Raw genomic sequence first — 27,225 nt, forward strand, 5'->3', positions numbered from 1 at the left:
TCTAAATGACCACTTCCATCCCGTCTCAAGTATTTATTTTATTGTTGCTTAACTTATTTTAAGGAATGCGGGAGACCATCCTTATCCTGACAGAAATGTAGAAAATCTGTACCAGTTACAGAGAACACTAAGGAAGTTAGTTGTTTGTTTATAATCAGTAAAAGAATTGTTCTGAAAATAACGATATTTTTAAAGACATACAGTCAAACCACAGTAACGCTTCAAACTCTAACCAAGCTAGAAGTGCAGCATGTTCTAAATCAGATTAAACCCATTTTGTTCCCCTTGGAAAAATGCAGTCAAGATTAAAACACAACATACATCCTGAACTAAAATTGTGCGCAGCATTTTCTTGCATGTTTTTTAGCACACTATTTCTGAGTTTAATTATACCTTGCACATTCCATGAAACTCAATATCTATGCTTGTCTACAGGAGTAAATTACATCCTCTTAACAAACAGGAAATAAAATGTAACTGATATCTTGTTATGCCCCTCAGCTTGAGTTTTAAAAGTTTCTTGACTTAAACTGATTTAATAAATTGAATCTTTAATTTATTGCAGAATTTTTCTTCTAGAGTCCCTTTGTAAAGACTACAACATAGACAAACCAATATGCTCCAAAACTCTGTATCTAAAGTAGACCCATACTTCTGTGGTTTAAAAATATTGCCCTTGTTCTCAGTTATAAAAATAAATATTTCCAAAACACAAATACAACCCCATCTATTTTTTCTCATCCAGCTCCCTACTTTTTCCTCTAAGTTACCTGTTCCAATTGTATCAGTCACTGCTAACTCAACTGACTGATTTCTCCTTGCATGAGAACAGTTTCTGCTTCACTATTACCCCAAGAAGGTCACACAAATTGTAATTCTTTTATTAATTGGAGAGAGAAAAAAAAAATGGGTGCAATCAGAAATGATTAGAACCCTAGTTCAGATTCCCTCCACATTTCATGAGACAAATAAAGACCAAATTAGGTTTAGTGTATGATGAGCAAAAGCACACCCCTTCAGCTGCAGCTCTTTTTTCACAGGCCTTCATGCATATTAATATCATAAAAACAAAATGCTAGAGTTGAAGACAACTTCAGAGTATCTGGGTTTTGTTCAAAAGATTTACTATTATAAGAGCAAGTATCACGACAAACAATCTTAAAATTACATTTTACTGCTATATTGTAAGGTATCCAATATACTGAAACGTGAACCAATTTGTCCTATTAAACCGTGGCAATTTTCTACATATTTTTAGACATGCCAATAAATTTAGGTCAGAAGATTCTGGAAAACCATTCCATCTTGTTGCTTTCAACCAGAAGGATTTTTCAACCTTTGAACAAGCAACCTCACAAATACTAAAAATTTAATTTTTAGTTTTCAACTGAAATACAGTATCTCTTCCAATGTGCAATATCTCTGCGCCCACTGTTTTACTGCTAAACCTAACCTAACAAGCCTTATTCATCTTGGAGACTTTAGAAATAGTTAGGCAAAAATCATGGCTGCACTTTTCTGAATCTTGTCAGATAGGAGAAAGGAAACCACTTAGAATCACATTTGACAATCGTAGGATGCAGGTGTCAAGCTGCCCGAGTAGGTATTGTTCAACAACCATCCTTTACTTAATAGTTCCTACAGAGATTATTGATGGATTAAAATTTGTGACTCAAATGTCTGCATGTTGTCTTGAAACTGACAGGTTTGTAAAATTGATTTACACTTTTTGATTTTGTGGAGGAAAGATCACCTTTAAATTTTTATATATGTATAGATATCTGTTGATAAATCCTATTTACATTCATCTATTTAAAAAAAAAAAAAAAAAAAAAGACTTCTATAGCGTATGTACCACTGCAAAAATAGCATATTTTCATGTTTGATTAATATGCAAAAAGTGCAGCCAAAGCTTACTGAAAAAACTCAGCAAGGTACAGACATCCTTCAGGGAAAATACAACTGATTTCCACATAATCCAGACAAGATAATCTACTGTTTCAGACGATCCATAACTTCACTCAAATCCATAACATAAAACCAAGTAGTGGAAACTCATGTGGGTAGATAAAAGATTCATCATCTTCACCTCTTATTAAATTTTTCAGACTCCTTTCTCTTGGTCAGCTAGGGTTGAAATACAAACTTTTTCTTAAGAAAAGGGGTCAGCAAGGCCATCATGACACTTTAAAAAATTGCAACAAATATTTGGTAGTAAAAATAATGCAAGATAAACCACTCACTCATTTGCTACCAGTAGCAAGCTGGTGTTTGCTGGTGGAAGGAAACTATGTACGTAATTTTCAAATCTTTAAGTGGGACCAAGAAAAGTAGAAAAGGAGAAAATTTTATTTTGAAAGTCATGATGCTACATAACTGTATAAACACTTTGAAATTAATTATTTGAATTTAAAGACATTTTTGAATAACTACACCCAAGATGCCTTCAGATTTATGAATCACTTGATTCACTTGTAGCAATCCATTTTAAAAATGGGTTGGAGAATGAACTGAGGAGCTGCAAGAACTTTTAACGAAATACAGCAGTGTACACATTTCTAATCCTTATGCTTTTTTACATACTATTAATTTACATGTTTGAATATTTTTCTCCTGTCTGGATAAAGTGATTACAGGCAGATCACTCTTTCATTCCCCCAGAAACAGTCTGATTAATTTTTAAAGCACCATTTTTCATTAGTTATGGATTTGACAGAAGCAAAGACAGCTGAGGCACATTAATGTAGTTTCAGAAAGCAGTGGGTGGAAGATAAACAGAGTCTGAAACTCTGGGACATAAGTGGGTCTGCACACAAGGAAACAGAAATGTGAAAATAAACACAGGTGAAGTGGTGGAAAGAGGTATTTACTTTTTGACTTTTTTCCCTGGCAGAAGAGAACAAATATCCACAAAGACAAATAACCTCATCCAAATCATGTTCTTGTTTCTACAGCTGCTAGCTGAAATTAGTCTTTGTAGCAATAGTGGCTCACTTACCTGGCTGTACTACAAACTTGCACATAATTGAAGACAGAGCAAATATATATATTCCATAAAGAAAACAAATGTGCCGCACTTTTTTTTTTTTAACCAAAAATCAACCAAAAAGTCCAAAACCCACTTTTTCTCCTGAAGATTAACTTCCATAAACATACTCAAGGATTTTTGTTTCTTTCCTGTATTTAACAAACATTATTAGTTGATCATTACCTAAAAACATGGGCAACGGTTGCCAATATGCTGTTCACTTTTAGTAACACAGTCAGGGAAGTCTCCAGTGACCATTTATCTTTCTTCATATAATTGCTGCCCAGTGCCTTCCTGGGCTAGAAGCACCAGACCTCATTTGCACTCGGAAGCCCTGGACCTGGCTAGTACTTGAACACCACTCAGGAATCCTTGACATCACACGTAACCTAAATAATCAAAACTTCATGAACATCAGCCTACAGATACCAAATACAGTAGTGGCGGGAGTGGGGGGTAAAAAAGTCTAAAAGTAAGACTGTAACAACTGAGAATGTTGCCTAGAACATTTACACATAGACCAGACACCAGAGAAGGAATATCAAGTGAGGAACGGAATTTAAAGTCCTTTTTCATTTTTCAGGAAATGGACAGCTATGTTTCTGCCATCTTAACTTGGACTAAATTCTAAGAAATGACACAACTTTAAGTGTAGAACAGAATGCTTTCCTTAATGTTGATATAACTCAGCATGAACAAGCAGATTGTTTATATTTTTGTAAGTGACATTTAATGGGTTTTCTGTCTCTCTGTTACACTTGCTTTTATATTCTATCTTTAGTGAATCACTAAATTAGATCTTTAATAAATCATGACTCCAGGTATGTATCTGGAAACACTGCTAAAATTCAAAATTGTTTCTGTAAGCATAAGTAAGGAAAATCATTTTTCTGATAGAAAGTAGAACTTTACCGATATAACCATTGAAAACACAAATGTTTACTGAAGTGCAACCACAGGTAGAAGAAAAGACACTGCCTTCTACATTTTTGGTGAACAGATAAAGTTGAGAGTCAAGATTACATCTTGCACATTTACTGTATACATTTACTTTTAGATGGTTTACTAACTTGATAGACTACTCTCTATATACCTCCAATTGGTATAAATTAATTCCAGAATTATAGTTTCAAATACTGCAGGTATCACAAAAAAGCTCAAAAACTCTATCGCAACCTGCAAGAAGTTATTTTTCATCTTTGCATCAGTGTACTATTCATAGAGCCAGTCCCATAAGCTGAATAAATATGCAGTGTTGGGTACAACAGCAGCATGGTCCCTCAGTAGCGTGGCCCAGAATTCCTTTTTGGACTATTCTCTTTGACCAGATTTAGAAAAAGGTTGTAAGCTTTGCATAAATCACAGTACAAGCAGACAAGTGAGTGCCAGTCCAAACATATTTGATCCCATAATAATAAATCAAATAAGTCTATCAAATTTGTGGACACCTGCCACAAATCACTCACTGAAACACTCCAAAAATGCTCAACACAGAAGTCCAGGCAAAATGGCTAAATTTCCAGGAGTCTGACTGTACCTCAACAGTTGATAACACTCCACTAGGATGGCACAGGCCACAGTTTTATACTCCTGTTCCTTATTTTCACAGAATCACAGAACAGTTGAGGTTGGAAGGGACCTCCAGAGGTCATCTAGTCCAACCCCCTGCTCAAGCAGGGCTACCTACAGCAGGTTGCCCAGGATCATGTCCAGGCAGCTTTTGAGTATCTCCAAGCATGAAGGATCCACAAACTCAATAGACAACCTGTACGAGGTCACCCTCACAGTAAAAAAAGTGTTTCCTGATGCTCAGACAGGATTTCCTGATTGATTCCTGATTTGAGTTTGTGCCCACTGCCTCTTAACCAGGCACTGTGCACTGTTCATGACTGAAAAGAGCCCGGCTCTGCCATTTTTGCACACTTCACACTGGTATGTGATATTGATATGTGTACATACCAATGTACAATATTCCCCCCCAGCCTTCTTTTCCCCAGGCTACAGTCCCAGCTTTCTCAGTCTCTCCTCTTAGGAGAGATGCCCCAGTCCCTTAATCGCTGCTGTGGCCCTTCACTGAACAATCTCCAGTATGTCCATGTATCTCTTGTACTGGGGAGCCCAGCCACTGGACACAGCACTTCCAGGTATAGTCTCACCAGTGCTGAGTAGAGGGGAAGGATCACCTCCCTCAACTTGCTGGCAATGCTTTGTCTAATGCAGCCCAGGATACCATTAGCCTTCTTTGTGGCAAGGGCACATTGCTGGCTCATTTCTGTTTAAAAAAAGTGAGGAAGTAGTGACAAAGCTCCACAGTGAAGATTAAACACGCAGAAACATGTATGAAACAGGATAGAGATGTCTACTCATAGTAACATTACAGGAGAAAAACAACCTGGAGACCTCATGCAAAACAGCTTAATACGCAGAGTATGGAGAATAAACCAGAAAACATGGACGTTGTAATGCATAATTGAGACTTAATTAGCTTGGGAAATGGCTCACATGATTCAAAAATGAGCCATATCTGTCCTCTAAATAGCCAGCAGATTAATTCAAAGCACAGAACTTAATTTCTTAGGGATTTGTGAGAAAAGTACAGCAGGACACATTTAGGTTAGCAACTTGGTCTACTGATGGGATTCTTTCAGGTGCAAATGCACCTTACATCCATTCTTGGAGTTACACAGTACACAGTGAAACACATCCCTTGTGCATTCAGCAGTTTCCCCTCCAGCGGAACCAAAGCTGAAGCGTGCACTGGAGCAAGACAGACAAAAGGTTAACAACTATACTAGAAAGAAAGTGTACCTTCTCAAAGCTCCCCAAGCAGTATGCTCCCTGTGCATGCACAGAAATCTGTATAGAAATCTGCTTTGCACCATTCACAAATGTGTGGAACACACCTAGGACTGACACCTGGTGCAAATTTCCCGTAAGTGATAAACATGCAATGTGAACGAACATAAGCTCCTAGACCTGTAACAGTCTGCACAAATAAAATCCTGGTTCCTTTCTCTTTGCATTTTACTAGTCACTAAGGCACCAGATTGTCCCTCAAGTTCTTGGAATGCATTGGTAAACATTATTAGAAGGTGAAGAAAGTAGTAAAAGCCTCTTCAGATTCTGAATACAACCAATACAAAGGAAATGACTGAGAAGGAGAAGATGAAAAGCACTTTGGCAAAGAGCAAGTACAGCATGAGAGAGTTCACATTCCTCAGAGAAGACAGGAATGAGAAGAATAAAATGAAAGCAATAGCCTTGCAGTTCTCAATAATCTCAGAGTTGAGAAAAGTCTAAGGAGGAACCCAAATCTGCAGTTCCATTAAAAAATTAAACAGGCTGAAGAAAGAAAGTGTACTAAAAGACTGAACTAAGCAAATCATGTGGTTTTGATGGACCTCAAACATAAAAAGAAGACTTTCAGAAAGTGGAAACTTGATTTAATTAAGAAGGTTGAGTACAAAACAACACTATAAAGGCCAGACCAAAAAAAAAGGCACAAGAGACTTCATTAGTAAAAAGTATCAGCAATACCAAGTAATAATTTGGCTACAGTCGTATAGTTTTAGACATGTAACAGAAGTTTGCCTGCTACTCCATGGAGACATCACAAAGGATAAATTTTCAAATGTTTTTCTTCATCAAGTGTCATTAAAAACATCACCAGAACAAAGATGACTAACCCAGGACAGAGAAAAAGAAATTGGAGTACTCACACAAAGTCGGTATTTCAAAAAAAGGATGACTCAAGAACTTCATCTAGCATTTTATAAAGCAATTCAAAGCAATTTTAGTACCCTTGGCAATTGCATTTAAAAACTCATGGATAAATGCAGTAAGGTAGGACTTAATGGAAGACTATTAGATATAAAAGTCAGGGGAAAAGAGAGGAATCTGGGAATTACAGACTGGTCAGCCTGCATCCTAAAAGTACTGGCTCTTAACTACCAGATTACTTATATGAACATGGAAGACAGGAGAGAGGTAGCAAACAATCTACATATGCTTAGAACATATTATTACAAAACAAATCTAACTTCTCTGACAGGATAATGTGAGCTGTAGAGTTAAAGAAGCAGCAGAAGCCACCTATTTTAACTGTGACACATCTTCAGATACTGTTTGATATGATATTCTTAGAAGCAAATTTGACATTACTTACCTGAAATTGTCTTAAAACAAAGACAAAACTGAATGGATAACTTAGACCCAAATGGAGTCCCTAGCACTGTCAAAAAGCAAGGACGTGTTGAAGAAGGCCGAGAAAGGCAAGTTACAAAGTGGAACCTAGTCTTGGTCCAGTTCTTCACAATGATTTCACTATCTGGATGATGGGTCGGAGCAACTTCTTACCAAATTTTCATTTTATTTGAAACTGAGATGGACAGCAAGCTCATTAAGAGACAGGATTAGAATTCAAAAATATCTCAAAAAAAAAAAATACGGAGAAGTGACTTGAAGAAAAGAGGATGAAGTTTTACAGGGACATGTTACTGGAGAAACAGTTTGAGACAAGTAAGCATGAAGAACAATCAGTTAACTAGCACTTCTACAGAACAGGGTTCAGTGCTTATATGCTGAATAAGAACAAAGACATAAATTTTGAAAATATCAAGAGTAATAGTAGGAAAACTGATACTGCTTCTCTAAAAACCATTTCCTGACATCTCAATCCACCTCCAAAAGAATCATTAAAGAAACAGATGCAGGCTCATGTCTGGAGGGCAGCTATTATGTCAGCTTATTCACATAGGCTTGTTTAACAAAGACTTTAATCCCGTACTCAATAGCAGACTAGCAAAACCAAATTAAAGATGAAAATTTTACACAGAAACAGGTACCTTTATCTATTAACTTCCTCTTAGCAGCTGAGAGCATTACAGAAGTCAGTTGATTTCATCTCATTTTTGGCCTTTGTCTCATTTACCTGCCAATTATGCAGAGTTATTTGGTTAGTTCATGGACTGGGACTTGGAGGGCCAGGGAGGGTACCACCAACTCTGTAAAAATATTTGATTTATTCAATATATACGCTAATTACACCTAGTTAGATTTTGCATGATCAAAACTATTCTATCATACAAAAAAAGTTTCAATTTCACACAGCATTGTAAATCTCTCCCTCTCTCTCACCCTAGAAGAACAGTTCCATCTGACAGTTGTTACAGTGCAAATCAGTACATACTAGGTAGTCAAAAGTATATTCATGTTTTTTAAAATGGTATTTTTGTGAACTCAAGTACAGCACATCACTAACTAAACCCTCTTCTTATCACAGACATATTTCCTTGTGAATGTCCAAGTATTAAGAACAACCTATTCCTAGAGGTCAAGTGTTAGGTTCTTCACTGCCTTTTTGAAAAAAAAAAAAAACAACAAACCAAAAAACCCAAACAACCCACACTGTCATGATTTAAACCCAGTTGGCAGCCAAACACCATGCAGCCACTCGCTCACCCTTCCCCACCCAGGCAATGGGAGAGAGAATTGGAAGGGTGAAGGTAAAGAGACTGGTAGGTTGACATAAAAACAATTTAATAATTGAAATAAACAAATAATAATAGAAAATACAAATAGGTAATGCACAAGGAGGTTGCTCACCACCCGCCACTGATGACCAGACCATTCCCAGCTAGCAATCCCAGAGGAGAGAAGATACCGAAACTTCAATCCTGGAAACGAGAGCTTCCCAGCCAACCCTCATCTATACACTGCACGTGAGATTACATGATATGGAATATACTGTTGGCCAATTTGAGTCCGGTGCTCTGGCTCAGCTCCCCCCTCAGCTTCTTGTACACCTGCACACTAGCAGGGCATGGGAAGGTGAAAAGTCCTTGATCTCTTAGCAACAACAGAAAACATCAGCGTATTACCAACATTCTTCTTGTACCAAATCCCATCCTGAATCCACAACACGGCACTACTCTAGTTATTAATAAAAATTAGCTCTATCCCAGCTGAAACCAGGACAAACATGAAAATTCTGTTTTCATATATTCTGTCAATTGTTTAAGCCCATGTCTTAAAAGACATTTTTCTTGGTATCTAGCTTACAATCTGTTACCTCATGAAAGAGCAGATATAATCCATTTGGCAAGCATCTTCAACTAGCAATCACAAAAATCTTGTATCAAAAGATGACATGTCAGCTAAAAAAAATTCACGTCTAACCTCAATGACTCTGTGTGATTCTGTGATATCTTCTTAAAATATACAAGAAAATAAAAGTATTTTTCTTAAAACTTAAGAATATCTTTGGCATCAACACAAATGAAACTGTACTATTAAAAACATATAAGCTAAGCAATTAGGTGGAACTGCTACCTGCAACTAGGTTTAGTTGCAGCTCTCTCATTAGGCTAAAACTAGCTTCTATTTGTGGTGCAAACAAACTGTAAAAATAAAATGTATGTCCTTATTTGAAATTGTATTTTTACAAATGTCCATGAGCAACAAAAACAACAACAACAACAACAAAAAAACCACCACAGAAATATGGTCATGATTACTTTTCTTTATCAAATAGTTTCCAGAGAGGATTTTTGAATTATTTCTTTGACCATAAAAAATTGATTCTGCTGGATCGTCTATACTATTATGGATGTTATAGTGAAAATTTCCAAAAGTCAAATGTGCACGGCAAAAGACAGCAAACCAACTTCATTTTTCATGCTCTCCAAGTGAGATATCCCAAATTCACTGTCTCAGCAGTATCAGTCACTTTTTCATTGAGCTGCATTAGTCTATGTAACAGGTATCACGTTCAATATATACTGTTGGGCAGGTGTGCTCCAAGGTGTGCAAGGGACCTCTCCAAGCACAGCCCATATTCCCAGGCCTCCACCCACCTGCCTCTGAAGCTGGGAAAGATTCCCAGTCTAGCATAGAAGAAACCTATGTTAATGGACCTTTTACAATGCACAAGTATCAGTGGTAACTTATGCACTTTCAAAATATTGCAAAATGTCTTCCACATGCATTTTACCTATATTCTGTCCCTTTATTGCATAAAGCAATATTATGCAACAAAAATTTAGAATAGTGGGAAGTCACTGACAATTTCTTTTAGCAATAATGTATTATTATGTAATATAATCTATTTGCTCATCTTTATTTATGCAGTATTTTTTACCTCATTCAAGATGTTTCAGAGAGTATTGTAATTAGCTATTTTGCCTTATTTTTCTGGAAAGTCAAGCTAACTTTAAAAAAAAAAATATGTAAAAGTCATCTTTAAGAACCTAAATTTTCATGTTTCATTAATATGCTTCAGGCCATGTCTTTGTTATTATACAGATTCCAAACAAAAATATATGCACACAGATAATTTTGAAAAAATGTTTTTCATTAGGTGCCCTTCATTTTTGTCCAGCTTTCCCAACCCAAGTCCCTGTATGACAGCCTTCAGTACTTACTTTCTAGAGGAACATTTACGTGCAGAATTCTTCCTTCACCTATTCATTGTTGTGTGATTTTTAAAAAGCACAAGTTGTCACCATGTCTTCACATGAACTACAAGAACAGGAATTGGACCTTTCATTATGAATGCTCTTTGGCCTGAAGAGGCGTTCTATAAAATACTATAGGTTCCATGTCCTGTATAACAGCCCTGTATATGTCTACATTCCCCTTACCGAAAGTCCCATTTTCCAAGCAATAAGAGAAAATTAATTCCAGAATGCAACTTGGCAAAAAAAAAAAAACAAAAAAAAAACAAAAAAACCCCAAAACCCTAGTTTAAAAATTTTATTTCAAAAGCAGTTCCATTAATTTCTTGGAAAAAATACAGAAGAATCCACATAGTTAATGTTTACAAATCTGACAGTTGTCCTGTGAATTTCAGTATGCTTATGAGATTTTTTTTGCACAACATCCATAGTAGTCCAAATGTATAATGCAACTACATAAATATTTGTACAGAGTTGTCCTCATATATAAATAACGCTGCACAAAATAAAAAAATGATCACTTTACTGTATAAAATAAGAGAATTAAAAATGAGAAGTAGGATTATTCTATTCTTGTGTGACTAAGCTATACACAATATATTCTAAAATTAACAAAGTTTTAATTACTATCATTATACTTTACCAAAATAATCGTAATAAAACGCTCCTATCAGAAAAGTGTAAAGACATTAAAGTGAATTGTAATCCAATCTAACCATGGTTTTCTGGAGCATGTGAGGTTGCATATATACCTGTAGGAAGAATTATTATAAAGTGTCTTTAAAGTGTCACAGATTTTTTATTTTCTGAAAACTCTTGTTTAGATGCACATCGATCCTTTATATGATATTTTCATTCAAATTTGACATTATGAATCTCAAAGTCAGCAATACTTGTAGCAGAATTTTAAGGGGGTCCATTCTTTTGAGGTTTTTTGTTTTGGTGGCCTTCTTTTCTAACAAAAGAAAAACACCAACACAAATTGTATTCTGTCTAAAACTGCACATTGGAACAATACAAAAAGATGCCAAGACATAAATCTGTGGTGAGAAGGGGCAAGAAAAGTGATCTTGCTCGTTTCAGAAAAATGTCTGTCCCATAAGAGTCATAGCCCAGATCCTGAGATCCTAGGAGAGACAATGTGATGAAAGATACCTAGAATAAATAACTAATTTAGGAAAGCTCATTAATATTCTATCAATATTTAAGAATTTACATATAACTAGGGAACCTACAAACAGCTCCTCTAATTTTGTCTGCGGAGGCAAATTAGAAGGCAAAAGAGAATCTAAGGATGCACAATGATTTGCATCCATTTAACCTAGTAATAATAAAGCTTGATTTCCAATGCAGTTGTCTCACGATTGTTTCTAAATCCCAATGTAAAATTTTCTATGCCTAAACTAGTTGAAATGTCTGCCTCCTGTATGAATTCTCTGCAACCTAATAAACCTGAGCTCCAGGGCAGCCTACCTTCAGTCAGGTTACTTGGCTCCTCATTCTACCCAGATGTTGGTCTCTTTGAAAAAACAGAAGAACTAAATTCTCTTTGATATTTCTAGTCTTCCATCACATGTAACTGAACCCAACCAATAGGAAAAAAAAAAAAAGTGGGGTGTGTGGAAGGGCTGAGATGACAAAACAACTAACACATAAAGTCTTAGACTTAGAAAACCAAGATCTGGTTTCTTTCAATAGGGTCCACTCCATCCACCTGTCATTTGTTCCCATTCCCCCGCTGACTTTCCAGAGCAGTTGTGAAGTAAGCTGGATCAGATGACCAACAGAGGAAAAGCTGAATACGTGCTTAAATGCTACATACATAATATTCAGTTCAAAATAAAAATTAAGTGTTGTGAAAACCCAAACATTTACATACTGAGCAACTACTCTAATCACTATTATATGAAATAATGAGAAAATGAATTATGTTTGAATCAGATGAAGAGACTGTCCGGATTAAATATCTCCATATATAGTATATATAGTTAAACAGAAACTCTTACTTACTGAACTGAAAAGCCTTTGCTGTAGAATTTTTAAATACCAAGAAAAATTGTAAGCGGTAGAGAACAGTAGAGTACCTCAGGGAATGGAATTATCTTTACAAATAACAGAAAATAATAATTTCTCTTTTTAAACATTTTTCCTCCTTATCTTTATAGGAAACCCAATCATGAAGATACAAATAACTTAGGTAACAACAATTTTATTCTAGCCTTTCCCTGAAGGTTTAAACAATAATTAAAAAAAAAATCCATAAATTATTTTTAAAAATATAAATCCATAAAATACTATTGAAAACCAGTAGTTTACTTCAAAAAGAAAGATTAAATGGCATAATAAAGCACTCAAGGGAAACTGCAGCTATTTGCAACTTGAGGGAAATTCAATATAAAATAGAAAAAACAGATTCCAATATGAAACTGCAAGCTGTGGTCTTCAATATTACCATCTAAGAAATTGCAAAGAAGGAGTAAATTTAAATTATTTCATTGCATAAAACTACAGACTGCTAAGCAGAAAATGTAAATTTTTACGTAATAAGGGAAATAACTCTTTTTTCAATTTTTATCCCTTGTAGCTGCAGAATTATTCAGGCTGGAAGAGACCTTGGGAGGTCCTCCAGTCCAATCTGCTGCTTAAAGGAGGGTCAACACTGAATTCAGATGAACTAGAAAGCTCTAAATTAGAAAACTAAAGGTATATAGGTCCAAAAAGCGGAGTCAACCACCACATTAAGAGTTTACAACAGCAACTTTGTGATGACTATAACAACTGTATGCCCCCTTCTGATAATAATGGGCAGCTAAAAATAATTTTCCAGTGAGGTTTTAACTATATGTACTTCCTCAACTACACATCAGCTTAAGTCACAAGAAATGTGAACCTGCAACTAAAAGGTTTTGGCCACTTTTTCCTCACACTGGCAATGTGATAGCATCATAAATAATCATTTCTACTGTTTTTTCCCCATCCTGCTTACTTAGGGGCAGATGTAGCAAACTCCTTGTTTCAATGAGCAGAACAACCTCTGCGATGTAAAGTCTTCAATAAAATATACCCTGTCACATAGTTCAAAACAATGTTTCACTGATCAAAGACCAAAAAGAAGAGAGGTCACCTACCATAATCATGCTGATGTTTCTGTATTTTTCACTATAAAAACTTCAGTGACATTTTACTCTGATAATACGAGAGCTACTTCTGGCTCCTTTAAAAATCAGAAAACTATAGAAATTTCCAGGGCACCAACAGCTGAAGCAGACTCTGGAAAAAAATCTATCCTTAAAATTAGGAATTAATTTGAAAAATTTTTTTAAACAAAGAAAAAATAATAAGGGGAAAAAAATCTTATTTTTCTACACAAACATAAAAAGTAAAATTTGATGTATTAACTTATTTTTAAAAAAAGTTATGTGAAAGCACCTTGATTTTTCCTGCAAACTGACATATTTTCACACTTAGAAACACCTGAAACAAATTTGTATATCCACATCCTGATACAATCACAAGAAGAAACAAGTTTCAAAAACGTCCAGTAACACTGTCATTTCAAAGTGTCTATACATAAAAAAAAAATTATCAATACAAGAAATGATTAATCTTTTCTTGAAAAGGGTAAGATATACTTTGTTGACATTTGCTTTGTACTGGCATTTTAGTCACATTTTTCTGTCTTACAAAAAAAACATTACAAAAGTAGTCTCTTCCACAGTATATCTCTGTCTTTGGAAATTACTGAAGAACACCACTAAGAAAATACAAATCAGAAAAATTTAACAGTATACTGGAATGAAGGACAACTGTGCTCCAGAAGAAACAATAATAAATACAGACCCAACTTTAGAATGAGTATTTGACCCAAGAGTTCATTCACAGAATTCTGACAAGACTTTCATGGTCAGAAATGTGCCTAAAAGTGTATTTTACACTCCATACAAATTTCTCATACAATTTAAAACCAATCTTCAATATACACTGTAGTTAATACTACTATAATTCATTGTAATAATTTTTATTTGTTATTTGCAACTAGCAAGTTATCTATATACTAACAATTATCATTTCCTAACATTTTAGAAACATTCTAAGGATATATTACATAAATATTCGTCAATATTTCTGGTTGTATACACACATCTTTGCACTGTAAATTCTAAGATTCATCCAAAATTACGTATTTATAAGCTTCTACATATGAAATTCTTAAGATATTTTACACAGAGTAAACAATTCTGTTAAGAATATTCACAGTCAAAATCCTGCTTTATTCATATTTAGTCCTCCTCAGTATCAACAAAACATGCAGAAATATGTTAGGGAAGAAGTGACTTGGCCAGTGGCATCCATGGCCAGCAGGAGTCAGAGAAATGATCAAATACACATTTCTCAGATTCAGTATTTTCTGTATCCCTTAACACCAAAGTTTGTAAAGCCAGCACAGAAATGCCTTTCTATACACCTGAAGATGCAAACTTCAAAGGGTTAATACTAGTGCTTATGCTTCTAATTCTAATACAAAGGATTATTTCCACAATACAGACAAAATAATGCCTGTGTAGCGAAAGCAAAAGTTCTTTCATAACGCTGCATTCACATACATAAACAATTCTTTTTACATCTAGAGAAAGAACAAAAGTACAAGTTATTCTAATTTAAAGCTTCATGTATTTTCAAATTGTTGCAGAGCTGGTGGATCATCTAATTCATGAGGATCTGAATGCAAACTTTGGAATCAAATAATAGCATCTGCCTTGGATTAAAAGAAATTGAATGGTTATCAATCTTTATAAATGTATTTGTAATTATCATGAGGTTCAGTCTCAAATTTTTTTGTTAAACTCTTGTCCTATTGTTTACCTGTACTCATATAAGCATGACATCAACATGGCAAGTGACATTCAGCATTTATTTCTGATTGAAACACATTGGGAAAAGAAGGGGGTAACAATCAAGCCACATTAGTGAAAGATTGTTATACACTCCCATTGAAAAGATGGAAATTAAGCTTTGACTTGCCCTTTGTGAAGCCTCTCTCTTGTTATATAATGATTTTTGTTGTTTTCAGAACCTCCCTGTTCTACTGCTGAATAGAGGGGGAAAATGGTGACATAAGTGCTCAGAAATTGATTTCTTAACAGAAAAAATACACCTCCTAAATTAAAGGTAAACAATGCAGCTTCACTCATCAGCAATGGATGAAATACACTCAGTATTTTAGGGAGACCCACGAAGGTTTGTTTTTTCTTTCAGATCTTTTCCTGAGGCATCTCCAGATACATTCTAGCAAGTTTTTACATATTATTTACCTCTCAAATAAGGAAGCAGACATTTGACAACCTTTTAAACTGGCTAAATCAAGTTTTTTGTTCTTAGGCCACCTTTGAAAAAACGTCTGATTTTCAGTAGCTTTAAAAGTTTAGAAATTCTTGTTTCGCACTTCACAGTCTTCAAAATGGATTTCATCCTTATTGTCTTATCTATGTTATACCCAAAAAAGTGAAGCTTGCCAAACTGCCAGCAAACTGCCACAAATCTGTTTTTCCAACAACACAGAGCACTTACTCATAGGCAAACCAAGGTATTTAACAAAATTACGTGACTGCAGTATGAAACAGTACTCTGAATGTTATCAAAATTTTGTTAACATTCTTAAACATACAACTGCACATACAATTATGTGCCATCTATGAATGCATAGCATGTTAAGATATGTTGAACAATCAGCAGCCAGATTTTAGCTTAGACTGTATGCCCTTAGTTTACTCAATGACTGTCTGTCAGTCCAGGATACTAACATTAGATGCCTAAATAGAAAGAGCCTGTAAAGAAGCAAGAACTAATACAACAAACACTAGCTTGCCATCACCTTGGCCTTCCTTCTAAGCCCTAACAGCAAGGTGGGGTCTAAATAATACATCTTTTTTTTTCCCCATGGAACATCTCTAACATGCACACGTCCTCCCTGTGAAGACAGATAAATCAAGCATGTCCTCATCAGTTCACTTCAACCAGTATTTCCTGCCTTCCTTGAAGCATTACACATTGTTCCACTTAAAGTAGTCTTTGCAGCAGATGGATATACTACTTCATTTTATCATTAGTCCCTTTCATCTCTGCAGAGACTGACCTTTCACCATTCCATGAGGACAGATAACTCAGCAGGCCCCTCCCCTATCTAACACTATTTTTTATTTCTAATCCATAAGAGCTGAGGTCTTTATTTCATATTGAAAGGGATGGTGGTTTTTACTAACAATTTTTGCTAACCACAGGTTCCCATGAGGAACTTTAGTCCTTTTGCCCACAACCTAAAGTGAATTTCTCATAGGGTTTTCTTCAGAGATACTGCTGATAATCTGCTGGTTTTAATGCTGAGATATCATTCCATGTGGTTTAAGATGTGGTGTAATTACCAGCTAACACCTTGTAATAACACCTTGACTGCAAAGTACTGAAGGGAGGAACTTCTTCCCTGTACACAATATAGCATATAAGATGACTCTATCATAATACAGGCTGCTTAATATCTATTAGGCATTAATGCAACAAATATACACACATAAAGATTCAAAAGCACTGTTAGAGATGGTGTTTTCCAGCTGTTCTCTATCTCGTCTTTAGTAGGTATATTTAACTATCAGCTATAACTTTTAATTTTTATCAGATATAACTTTTAGATATTCAAATCAGAGACTAACAAGAAACTACAGATACAACACACGAAGAAAAAAGAATAGATTGATTAAAGCCATATATAGGCTGTGTCAACTGCTGAATTTTAGCTGTGTCTGATTGGGGAATGCCGTTACTTTACTTTGAGTATTAGTTTAATTATTGACCACGGTGAACTGCATACTCTGAGCATCACAGAAACACTGAAACCTCTAGAAGTTATCTAGTCTGACTTCTCACTTAACAGCAGGACTAGGTCCAACACAAAATTTTGTTTGCCCAAGTACAAAAAGAAGGATGAAGTTTCCAGCACCTTCCTGGGTACCTGTTCCAATACTGCACTACTCTCCTAGCAAAATTTTTTCCTAATGTCCAGTCTGAATCTCTTTCAAACCATAATTTGCAGTCATTGCTCTTTATTTCAGCTTCTGTCACTAACTAGAAGAGTTTAGCTCTATCATCTTTGTAAGTCCTCTTAAAGTACTTAGTTCACATCAAGAACTAATTCAGCATGAGAATACAGGTCAGGACCTCCTCGGCTCTGACTGTTGTCAAATAAAAGAAGTCAAATGGAAGGAAGAAAGAGGAGGTTTACATTGGATGATCCTTTAACCTAGATTAAGAACTGAAAGTCAAGACAGTGGCATTTGTTTATAGGTTTGAAAAATGTGTCATTCTCTGGGACAAGTTCACATGGCATGAAAATAAAAAGCTTGATCATAAACACAGATTGAAGATATACTAGAGAGACATTTCTAGATGTAGAGCACAAGTTTTTATTTTCAAAATTATTTGATTTTGTCATATTTTCTGCCTAACGATCTGTTAGCTGGTTACTTGAACTCTCTCTGCTACAATGACTTACCAAGCTTCTTGTGACAAACAGGCCAGCAGACATAACAGAAGAGTAACACACAGACAGCAAAGTTTAATTTTCCTTGGGAAATGAGGATAAAAACACATAGTCTAGATAGAACGAAGAGATCCTCTCCCCTAATTTAATCCCCCCCCGAACCCCACACAAGCACACACACAGACTCTTACCAGATTGTTTCAATTTTCACTCTACTTTTTTTTTTTTTCCTAAATTTTTTGTGCAGGACAGCCAACTCTTTGGGAAAAAAATGCAGTGAAAACTATGTGGGTTTGGAACTGGACTGACTCCTACTCATATTCTACATATTTTGCTGCATTCCTTCTTTTTAGAGGTAGGTAGAATAAATGTACCAGAACAAATGCGTAAATTCACACATATTGCAAATATCTGAAAGGTTGCATTCTATTATTTTAGTGTAAAATTTTCGCATTTTTCTAGATGCAGTTGATTTTGGTGGCAATATGAAATCCTCAGACAGACAAGATCAGCACTTACAACATTAGAGAGCATGGTCAGCACATCTAGAATCACGTCATGTAAACAGACAGCAAACCTGTAATGCAACCCTTTAAAGTTCATGCAGAGGGGACTGAACTCTAGAGCAAAATGCAAAAATCATTACAGCTAGACTGAAAACTGTCAATAACTCATACTGTCCTCCTTATCAGTGGGGTTTCCTTCACCCCACAGACCCATGGATCAAAATCACAATCTAGAAGGTTTAAATCACATAAACAGCCCTTTGTTACCCAAGGATCTATGGGGCTTTCAGGACTGTTTCAGTCTGAATACAGACCCTACCCTAGCATCCATAAATTACATAAGGACATATGATGTTGCAAAAAGGGAGACCATGTTATAACTTTACTGTTATGGTCCACATACATTAGTAATTTCTATTTTTATATAAAAGGACTTCTCAGGTGGTAGGAAAAAGCTAATGCAACATGAAGGTTGCTGGTTTTAACGATAAGCATCTTTTAGGCAAATTGCCTCATAGCCAGAATGTTGCTCCCGGTGCCAGCTGTGTCTTGTCTGCGCTTTTGCAACTGACAGGATGCTAACAAAAACTACTTCTAACACTTGAAAAAAAAATATATTTCTCAAGGTTGACTTTTTTTTTTTTTTTTACAACTTAAGAGAGAAAAAACAGAACATACTTTCAGACTGCACATGACATGTTCACAGAATCACAGAATCACCTAGGTTGGAAAAGACCTTGAAGATGATGTAGTCCAACCATTAACTCAGATACAGTTCTTTTAAAGTGTACAAGATAAAGGTTTAAAGCTGGGAACTGTGGTCATGGTTACAGCTTCTCTTCATATACCTGCATATACCTTGTGCTTAAAATTACACTGGAAAGACCTTTTTATGCTGACCACTAATAAAAGCCTCTAAATACCTCCTTTCTTCTCGTAGGAAACAGCTGAGATCCAGATTAGATGAAGTACATTCATGCTTCTTACTTTTTTAAAAAAATAATAAAATTTGGTATTTGATAAATTTTGATCAAAATAACCAGCTATGTTCTAGCTTTAATGCCATAACCGTTTCTGAGCTGGTTCTGACTGCAGAAGAGGCACACACAGCAGGCTATGGCTATGTAAGAGAGACAATCACACCACCAATATACTTGTTGCATGGTGAGAGAAGTGAAAGCTTACCTCTTGACTGAGTTTTTCTCAGCTGAAGAAGAAAACGGAATTACAAGGAACAAATACACGGAGGAAGAGAAAACAAAAGACAGCAATATACACTGCAATTTATGTCTAGCAATATACACTGCAATTTATGTCTATGCATATACCACTGTAATACGTCAACACTATTACCTCCCCATTATAGTGTGATACACTACACTACCTTTCTAATCTTCACACATTGTTCCAGCAGATAAAACTAGAAGAGGATTTGGAAAGCAAAAATCTGTTTCATGAAGTAGCTGACTTGAAGTGCATACTTCAAGGTTTTATGCTTTAAAAGTTCAAAGACAGATATGTACAAGTTATTTTAATCTCATACACAGTTTTTGAGTGACGTCAAGTCTGTCATCATCTGACTATTATATGGATAGAAATATTTAAAAGGAAAGAAAAGGCCCCAAAAGCAAGAGATCATTTAGAAGTACTAGAATTCTTGTATAAGGAAGAAGAAAGTTGAAAGCCTGTGAAAGAAATCTGGTTTGGTCTGCAAAATCCTGGACACTCACAGGAATGCCACAAGCCGCGAGAATGTAAACAAAGGTGATGTCCAGGCAATGCACCGAGAAGTTCATGCTGGGCATCCAAGCGCATCCCAGTGAGCGGCCCACCAGTCAAGCATAGAAAGGCATTGCATCAAAAGTCTCCTCTCATAAAGTGGTAAAGCACAATGAACGTAACATGTATGGGCAGGAAATCACTGTCAAAGATGGGGCAAAGGATCTCTCAACTAAATGGGGATATTTTTTTTTTAGTTCTCATATAACCCACATTAGTTTGGAATTAATGAGACGTGATAACAAAATTCAGGTAGCCCTTCTAGTAGAACCTCTACAATCAACGCTGTGTAAGAGACACTGAAGTCTGACATTGAAAAATGAAACAACTATTTTATTGGAACACACGCTGAAGCAGATTTCAAATCTATCCCAAAACTGACAATTTGACATTATGCAGGAAGCATATAGTAGCTCCAGATGACAATTTGAAAGAGAAGTCCTGCTCCAAACAGCAAGAGCCAAACACAAGTCAACTGCTAACACTGACTAAAGACACATATATAGCCACATTGCTGTGTGGGGAGTATTAAATATTTCTAGAGAATAGATCACCTACACTCTGGATAAAGACTTGGGAGACAGATTTTATTTATATACTTAATTGCATGGGTATAACTGCAGCCATATTACATAATGCCAACATAAACCTGTCTGAAGTCAACCAGAGGGCAAAGTCAAGAAGTTAGTGATGGCCTGTAGCATTGTACTGAAGTAATTAAAAAAAAAAACCTATAAACAATGCATGTGCATATCACAGGTTACTTGAGACAGACTACTCTCAGTCTCACTGTACTTCATTTTTCTTTAGCAGTTGTAATTTTTAATTTCATATAGCCATAACTTAAAAATTCCACAGATGTCCTTGAAATAATTGCTAGCATAGTATAAAATCAAACATACATTTGGCAAAAGTTTTTAATTTAAATAGTTTCATATACAAAATACAGTAAAAATAAGAAACCAAAAGTAACAATACACAGACTTCAAGAAGTGTGTTTGCTGCTTTGCAGGCAACCACAGTATAACACACATGGTAACCACAGCCAGATTTCTCCAAACACTGCGGGGGGGGGGGGGGGGGGAGGAGCAGAAATCTGGATAAGAAGAACAAATAGTTTTGGTTGTTTGTGAGGGACTTCCAGAAATCATGGGAAAATACCTGTGGACAAAGTCTGCCCAAAACCATACAGGGATTTGACACACCAGGTGTTTCACACATAATCCACAGCACAGATCGCCTCCTTGGTACAAGCAGTACACCCACCACACCTTCAGGACACACTGGGCTTGCTGTGAGTTCCCACCTCATCTCTGTGGTTTATGCCTAGTAAGTCTTGTATTGGACAGATAGTCAGACCTCAGGTATTTCAAATTCACTGAGCACATGTCATACTATGTCCACATATGCACTTCTGACTGGGAAATGTTGCTATTTCAATAATAAATTCCATCCTTTCTCTGGCAACAGAGCTGCATCTCATTGGCAATGAGATCTCATATACTTACTTATCTTCTACTTTTTTTTGAATCATTATGGAAATGACGTATTTCCTGGGGGAGCCATCACTAGGACTAACACAAGATCAACACAAGACTCTTTTTGTAATTCCTTTAAGAATTAAAATGTCAACTGCTTTGGTTACAAGCTTTTCCTCTATCCAAAGCTCCATCTTACTCTATGAGAATTTATTTGGTAGCCTTTTATCTTTGGCAGGGAATTTCTCAAACGCTCTAGATGAGTTTGTAGCATTAGACCCATTTTCCTCATCTGGATCACTGACAGGACAGATAACAAAGTATTTCTTAAAAACCCCACAATTTCTTTAAACAAATTCAGACTGACTCCCTCTCATCAAAGTTATGCCTCTCCTAGTGTTTTCTCACACATGCTCCAAAAGTAATTTTAACTAATCTACAAACTAATGTTACATACACTGACTTAGAGTTTCCAGGGTGGAGAATAATAAATGTAAAGTCAATAAAAGATTGAACGATAAACACCAAAAGTCTCACTTGAGTTTGTAAGAGTGAGATTATTAGAAAAGTACTTTCACTTTGGAATATGCTTGTATGCATGACAAGGCACCTCGCATTCCTCAAATGAAACTTAACAACTTGGTGTTTTCATAACACAGGTAGAAGGAAGCATTCAGTGCAAAGAAAGACTCACTTCAGGGAAAAAAGTTTAACATTTTGTTTCCAGTGTACACCAGTTGAAGATTCCATGAGAATGTAACAGATAAACAGCACATCTGTACTAACTTTTCCAGAACACGTGAAGACTGTGACCACAGACAAAAATGTAGCAAATATATGAAATGTCTAAACCCGTTATGTATAACTGAAGGTGTATGAGTTTTGGTCAGCATAGTAAAAACCTGTCACAGTTTCTCTGTTTATCCCAAGGCTAAAAATATTTCTTTCTAGTACACTATTTACCTTGAGTCCCTATCCTGCTCCAAAGGAAATTATTTCATTACCACCAGGCTCTTATTTATTTCAGGAGAGTTTGTAGGTTTGGGGGGGGGGGCGGGGGATGAAATACATCATCTGTATAAACAAACCTGGTATGTTTTCCACAGCTGCTTGAAACCCTTGCAGAAAAGATTAAGCATATTTTCATGTCAACCTTTAGAAAAGCCCTTTTCTTCACTCAGACCACAAGTTTAGAGATTCCAGCCTGAGAAAACAAAACTAAGCTTATTTTTGTTTTCCTGTTTTAGTTATTTCAGAACAACTTATATTTCCCTTACCAAGTACAACCAGAAGCACAAGTGGATACATAACCTGTTCCTGAACATGTTTGGTTCAATCCTCAGGAATACTTTAAAAAAGCTCTTTGTTTGCTTTGTGTCAATTCTCCTAACTTAACACTGAATACCTTGTATAAAGATGAATCTGGGCTGCAGTATGCCAATCGAACCACATTTTCATTACTTTTTTTTCTGTCCTTTCCCCTTCCTGAAATGGCCTACTTTCTGTTTATTACTTTGGGTTTTTTACCTACTGTGAAATTTCAGAATTATCCAAAGCAGAGAACCATCTACAACACTACTTTTATGAATCAGTCTGAACTACACATGGCCTATACAGATCAAATTTTGTTTCCTGTTTCAGATCAAGTTTTGTTTCTTGTATTTGTTGTGTTCCATACTCCTCACAACTTCTCTGCCTTCAAATGCTGAAGGCCTAGGCAACATCATCTTAATGGCTGACCTAAGGGCTATTTTAAAAGACTCACATTCTCAAGTCAAATAATGCTGCACCATAGATTTACTTGAGAACTCAAAAGCTTTCAAAACTTAGCAATGCCACTACAGTAGCCCAACACATATGTGAGGTATAACAATGACAAAGAATTTCAATAATTAATTTCAATAAATAATAACCAGTTTCCCCTTTGAATTAAATTTTTATGAATTTGTATTAAAATTTGTATAAAAATTCATTCCTTTGTCTTTTGTTAGTCTTTGGTAACATGATAATTGCAGACAATTAAAAATATGCCATGTCCCTACTTCGTGCACTTTGTGTTACACTTTTGCCCTGGAGAAGTGGTTCTATTGTGTACAGCTAACCCAAAAAGGGCAATAATTCAAACTATTTATCTTCAGAAAACAAAGACTGTATTTTACAATATCCTCCCACTGTTATTGTGGGGGAGTCAGCCTAGAAGTCAAACAAACACACATTTTGCAGTTGATCCTTATTTCTTGTCAACCACATCATCATTTAAATGCTAAAATTCCATCTCAGCTGAAGAAAAAATAACCACACATCAACAAGTCTCAAGGTTTTCATGTCACTGGTTCTAAGAAAGACAAACAAAATACACAAACTCAAAGGAATCAAATTTCATCATCTTCAGAGCAGTTCTTAACAGATTTAAATGTGTCGGAATTTATGCCTGAAACTGGTACATACCATTTGATCTTCAGATTTGTTAAGAAAATTTACATACAGCTATCTCAGGATGAAATTCCTGAAAGAATGCTTCTTATGGACAATGGAAAAAGAGATGCACTTTGTTCATTCCATTTTTCACATCATATACATTAGATTATTAGTATAACTATACTCTCTACCAAAATTAGAAAACCTAACCTTGGCACTTCACTTTGCTGTTTAAAGTTCACTAGTGTAAATATATGCAAATATTTGTTTATATTGAAATCTAAACTTCTAAATTATACATACCACTAACAGTTTTATATATGTGCATGCACATGTATATTATTTATGTATAAAACCAACATATAAAGATATACAAATATGGTGGGTTTATACATATATACACACATACATAAATACATCTATATATACACACCCTCCCTCTATATTAACATCCTACTCAGGCTTAAATACGCTCCACTTTGCACACTCTGAGAAGCGTAGTTCAATTTAACATAAATTTTGAGCAGCACTAAATTAAGTTGGTGTATAAATCTGTGCAGAATATGGGTCATAAATATCTTGAATCAGGTAAATCCACATTATCATAGAAGAGGCTCTCTATAACAAATCATCTGACACTGCTACTGAAGAGAATTCAGCATAATCCTAAAAATAAAGTTGTGTACGAGATGACTGCTTAAATATTTAACACACACCACAGAGTTGATTTTAGCAGTCTAACATGACAGCCGAAGAGAAAAACAAAATCACGTTTTCTCATCTTTATATACTGCTTAAACTATCCAGGCCAAACAGAGACTTTGGGACAAAATTGTTACCTGATAGGCCACTACTTTACAGAACTGAAAGAAACTTGAAAAGAGTGTGAGTTCTCAATAAGAATTCTTTATAATCTCCTGACTGATTGTGATAAACAAATACATCTTTCTCATAAAATCAAGAGTAAGCAATGCTTCAAGCCATTTCAGAAAAAGAGAAAATCATGAATGTACAACACACAAGAAGTTACTTCAACGGTTCTTGACACCACATAATTTTTTTTTTGAAAAAAAATACTCTGCCAGTATGCCAAGTAACTTTGTAGATGCAAACCATCCCGTCATGTTTAGTGAAACGATGTGTTAGTGAAGTCATGTATACAGATATACTTGCAGGTTTAAGCTTAAAACAGAGATTCTGAGGACTACACAACATACAAATTAATCTGCAGATTGAAGGAGGTAGAGGCCCCCACCTCACAAGAAGAAAAAAAACAACCTAAACCTATCTTTCTTGCAGTTTTCCCTTTCTTTGAGCCACTTCCTTCTCAACAGCCTTGGAAAAGCAGACATTTGGGCTCTGAGAAACTGTGACTAGAAGAAAGTTCCTCATTCAAGTGTGCTCTGGAGAGAAGCAGCCAAACGATGCTCTCTTTTATGTAGGTCAGCAAACTGCAACAAATTGAAGTGTCAAAAACTTTTATGTCAATACTTACACTCAAGTAAGTCTGACTCCTTTGAGCTCGAGCCAACGCATTTAGTTTTCTTTAGACAATGGTACATTGTTAGGAAATTAGTATTAGACTCAAATTTATAGTAAACCCATGAAATTAATAAACTACTCAAGCATAAAAACATAAACAATGCATGCAACAATCTTAACGTTTCCATTATTGCTAGCACAATAACTTATGAATGGTGAAATATTAAAAGTATTTGTTTCTGATGTTACCAAGTAACAAGTTTTGGCCTAGCTTTGAAAGCAAATATGGTAGTGTTAAACAAAAAGTTACACCTTTCTTCAGAATTGAATTTAATAAAGCTAGTAACCATTCCTTAAACTAAGAAAACCACAAAATTTAGAAATGAAGGTGCGTATTTCAACACTTTTTTGAAAACACTTCATTAGTTGCTGTTCAAAAAAAAAGAAAATTCCACTCTTTAGTGAAGTTCAGATTGATGGGAGCTACAAACAGATGTAAGGCAAAGCTATCAACTTTAAAAAAAAAAAAAAAAAATCCCTGCCTGAAATTATTTTACCTCAGCAAAAACAAGGGGGAAAAAGCCAAACTTTTTCCATTATAACCATCCCGAATATTTAGCCTTTTTTTTTCATCCTTTGCAATCACTATGATACTTTTATGTGGGTCTTTCACACAACAAACACCGATAAAGTAAAACTTTATTTTAATATACAACATGACTGTTAGAAATCGGAACTGGCAAAGGGCAGCGGAGGTTCAGAGGCAAGCGCGATGGATTTTAGCGTGTTGCGCGCACTTCACCAGAGCCCTGGTGAGCTGTGCCTCGCACGGAGCCCTGGTAAGCTGTGCCTAGCAATGCGACCGCTTCGGAGGAGCAGCGGCGAGTGCCACCCCGCAGGCGGTGCCAGCCTTGTTACCCGCGGCCACCGCAGCGCCCGCCGCTCCCCGCCCCCCCGCCGCCGAGCGACCCACCGCCGCCCGCAGCAGCCGCCAGCGAGGGCAGGCTTAGGCCCCTCCTGCGCCGTGGCCACTTGCCAGCTCCCGTGCTGGTCCCCGGCCCCGGCTCACGGCCCCGCCGGGCTGCCCGGCACGGGGAAAGGCGTGCGAAGCGCTGCGCGCCGCTTTGAATCCTGGGCTCTCGGGGTTGGTTTTTCCTTGTTGCTGTTTGCCTTTTTTTTTTTTTTTTTTTAGTGGAAAGTTTCGTCTCCCGGCAGAGGCCGGGACAACGCGCAAACTGCCCCAGGGCGCCGCGCTGCCATCACAGCTGACAGGTTTCTACCTCTCCCCCTCCTTCCGCAGCACAAAAAGCAGGCAGATAGATCCGGCTGAGGGTTGTTTTTAATAACAGCTATTAGTACAGCTAATTGCATCCATCGGCAACAAAATAAAAGCCAGGCTTAGAGGCGAGCATCCCGCACAGAGCCTCGTCGGCACCGGGGGGGGGGGGGGGGCAGCAGAGGAAGAGCAGGGGGCCGGGGTGAGGGGAGCGAGGCCGGCGGTAGAGGAGGAGGAGGAGGAAGAGAGGCACAGGAAAGTTGCGATCGGTCT

General features: G+C 36.3%; 1 protein-coding gene across 2 annotated transcripts in view; it reads right to left on the bottom strand.

Moving 5' to 3' along the window:
* Positions 1-27,225, bottom strand: part of PRKD1 (protein kinase D1) — a 150,791-nt gene that overhangs the window by 123,117 nt on the left and 449 nt on the right. The gene's annotated exons all lie outside the window — the stretch shown is intronic.

The sequence above is a fragment of the Strix aluco genome, chromosome 4 (genome assembly GCF_031877795.1).
Source record: "Strix aluco isolate bStrAlu1 chromosome 4, bStrAlu1.hap1, whole genome shotgun sequence".
Classification (NCBI taxonomy): Eukaryota; Metazoa; Chordata; class Aves; order Strigiformes; family Strigidae; genus Strix; species Strix aluco.